Genomic DNA, 3,598 nt, shown 5'->3' with positions numbered 1-3,598 from the left:
TTTCATTCTGCCCGGCCGACGGCGATTGATTTCGCAACCGTGGCGGGTTTTTGGTTTGAATTGGAAAGGTAGGTGGATATGATTGTTTCGCCTCCTTTTCAATTCAGCGGTCTCCGGCATATCCGTATGTACAAGATTATGACTTCTATGAATATACGGGGTGTTCTGAAATCCTGAAGCTCGCTCGAAGGGTGAAATACGACAGCGCGCTCCAGCCACTGTATCCACTTTCGAATCAGATCAGCATCAGAGCCACTCTCAACACCAAGCAGTCAAAACTCAACTTAAACAGTTCACGCTCACATTAATTCAACAACGCATTCATCGCAACGATTTATAAAGAATTCGTAAACTCCGATACAAACGAAAATTCCAAGTTACTGCCATCCGTATCGTAAACAAACAAAATTCCTGGTTTTATTTTTAAAATTAGAAATAAGTGTCCATTTACCCAGTGCCTATTCAGAAGCTCCAGCATCGCAGAAGTAGAGGTTCCATCACCGCAGAAGCAGAGGTTCTACCACCGCAGAAGCAGAGGCCATAATTGTTTTAGAAAAAAATAAAAAATAAATTAAAACAAAACAAAAAAAACAAAATAAAATAAAACAAAATAAAATAAAACAAAACAAAATAATAAAACAAAACAAAACAAAACGAAATAAAATAAAACAAAACAAAAAAAAATAAAATAAAACAAAACTAAACAAAACGAAATAAAATAAAACAAAACAAAACGAAATAAAATAAAACAAAACAAAATAAATAAATCTTACACAAAAAAAATTCATTTCGCCCGAGCTCGAAGCCAACGTCGAGTACAGGACGGGATTTCCAGCGTTTATTTTATTTTAGGCACGCTCGATTGTATGTCTGTTAACAACGGCGTTAGTCGGTGGCTTAATTTGACTTCAGCACGCTTGACGCAACATCGGGTAACAGCCGAGTTTTGCCTCGGTAGCTCACTCTCAGTCGAGACTTGACACGAGAAGCATCTCTGAGTTGGTCTTCACACTTGTATTATAGTGTTTGAATCGAATAACCTCTCATTGTCCGCTCCTTTAGTGACTAGTAGTCGCTACCAATTTTTAAATACACACAGGGGGAAACTTCCCCACCAGTAGTTAGAAAGTAGTAGTAGTACTGGGTATCAGCGACCCTTCGGGGTACATTAAGGCTGTTCCCCTCAGCTTGTGGTACGGCCTGGTCTGCCAGTCAACAAAATAGGGAAAAAAGAATTCGTAACAAGTTCCCCTTTACTTATTAATTAAGGTGAACCCTACACCTATCGTTCCACAACGCGAGCCGAACCCGACATCCGCAGAAGCAGCCGCAGCCGTGCAGAAACGCTTCCTGCATGCATCCAGCGTGTCTTGGGGATACTTAGGGATACCCCCAACCACGTCACCATCTCCAAACGGGTCCGAAACTACCGCGTTCGTGGACAACACTTTCTCGATCGGAGTGTGGACGACGGGCGCTTCCCGCCAAAATGAAAAAACCGTTACAATTTCTGCGCAACGTGATTGGCTCCCTAGAAGAAATAACGGTTTAGTTACGTAACGAATCTTATAAAAACGCCCTGAAAAAAGGGAACAATGTTCACTTTCGCGTTCACCACGAACCCGTGAAGTTCTAACCTAACTTTTTACCTACAACCCCGTGAGGTTGTTCAACCTAATTTTGAAGTTGTAACTGAGCTATTTCGACGTGAGAAATTTACCTTTTAGCTTTTGCATCGCATTAAAACCCTGTGAGGTTTTTCGCATGTAATTTGTCGCATGCGCATCGTAAATTCGACATCCTATTTTTCGTTTTTCTAAATTACTCGCCACTGAGGTCGCGATAATTTAGATTTAACTTCATTCGCTTACCGCGTTATACAGGGTACTCCAAGAGTCAGTTGTCTGAGCACCGACCCAGCAATTGACTCAATATAAGAATTCGTAGGCTATAGTCTATCTTCGAGATTCGCAATTTTCATTGCGAATCTAAAACCATCATAAGAATTCTAAGTCTGTAATTTTTGTTGCGGACTATAAACTTTACCGCCGTGGCAATCGCGTGCCTCAACGAGGGATAAATCATCAGTGCAGCTAATTGACCGTTGCCGAGCGCCTGCAAGGATTTACGGTCTCTTAGCACCCACAGAAGCAAGAACAGGAGCATCACACCGAGAGGCTTTGCACCTGGTCTGACGCCGGCGTCAACCCTAAGCCCTAGAAGCACCAAGACAGAGCCAGCGTTCTAACGACGGGGCGCGACAGTAAGCCGCCCCCGAGGAAGCGACTAGGCCCAAGAAAGAAAAAGACGACCATCGGTCACCAGTGAAAATATCGCTTCGTGCTCGACTGGCACGTCGTAAACGGGCTTAACGTACGGCCAGTTCCCGGGAACTGATGAGGTGGTGAAGATTCGCGCTTGCGTTTCGCGTTAAGGACTTTGCTGTGTGCACCACCGGCACAGGAAGTCCTTAAGAGAAGCAGGGTAATGATTTGCGAGATGGCAACGGAGGAGCATCGAAGAAAATATATACAGGGTGTTTATTAATTGAATGCCGATACTTAAGGGTGTGAATCCTTGGGTCATTTTGAGAAGAAAACTTAATATCAACAATCAACATATGTCCTAAACCTATTAATTTTTGAGCTACATGGTGTTACAGTTTTAAGAAAAAAATTACTTTTTTATTTTCTTATTACTCCAGATATATTTATGAAATTTTGTACACACCTATTAATCATTAAGGAGCATTGTTTGATGTAAAAATTTTTTTAAAATCTTTGCCAATGACGTCCGTACAAGGTTTGAACTAAACATTTTTGAAGAAAAAAATGGTACGCCACTGCTTTTTCTAAATACTAAAATTATTTTTAAAATCTCCATTTATTTTACAGCAAATTCGGTCCCTAGACTTACTCTCGTACGACGCACCATTTGCACGTAAAAAAATGAAAACCAAAAAAAGTTTTTTCCCCAAGTTCATTGAGACTGCTTTTGATATTTTGTTGCCATTTTGTAGACACCCACCATGCGTGGAAACACTTTTTGTGGGGCAAAAATTAATTTTCTACTTTCACAAATGACGTTCACGTAGGCATAATATTAAATGTTTGGATAGAAAAAACGGTAAGCTCATTAAATGCCCCCTTAAAGCAAATGAAATAAAAATTAGTAGGCTGGGTAAAGTGTCATAATTTTTTACGCTTCTTTTCGCAATAAAGTTGACATTGATTTTTCATTATTAAAAAATTATTAGAGTAGGAGGTAAAATCTCATAAAAAATGGTAAATTTTACAATCGGTGAATTAGCTGACATGCATTTTACTTATGGGGTTGCCGACGGAAATGCATACGAAGCCAGGAGGATATACCAAGAGCGGTATCCAAATCGCGTACTACCCGATCCGAGAACATTTTCTGGGATTCATAGACGTCTTCACGAAACCGGAAATTTAAAAGTAGACCACAGTGCTAAAGGAGTCCCTGAAACAGTAAGAACACCGGAACTTGAAGAAGGAATTTTACATGAAATTGAGGAGAACCCCGAAACTAGCACGAGGAAAATCGCGGCAACATTTAATGTTTCACACGTACTTGT

The sequence above is a fragment of the Anoplophora glabripennis genome, unplaced genomic scaffold (assembly GCF_000390285.2).
Source record: "Anoplophora glabripennis isolate ALB-LARVAE unplaced genomic scaffold, Agla_2.0 scaffold1160, whole genome shotgun sequence".
Taxonomy (NCBI): domain Eukaryota; kingdom Metazoa; phylum Arthropoda; class Insecta; order Coleoptera; family Cerambycidae; genus Anoplophora; species Anoplophora glabripennis.
Note: the sequence above shows the minus strand (reverse complement) of the source record.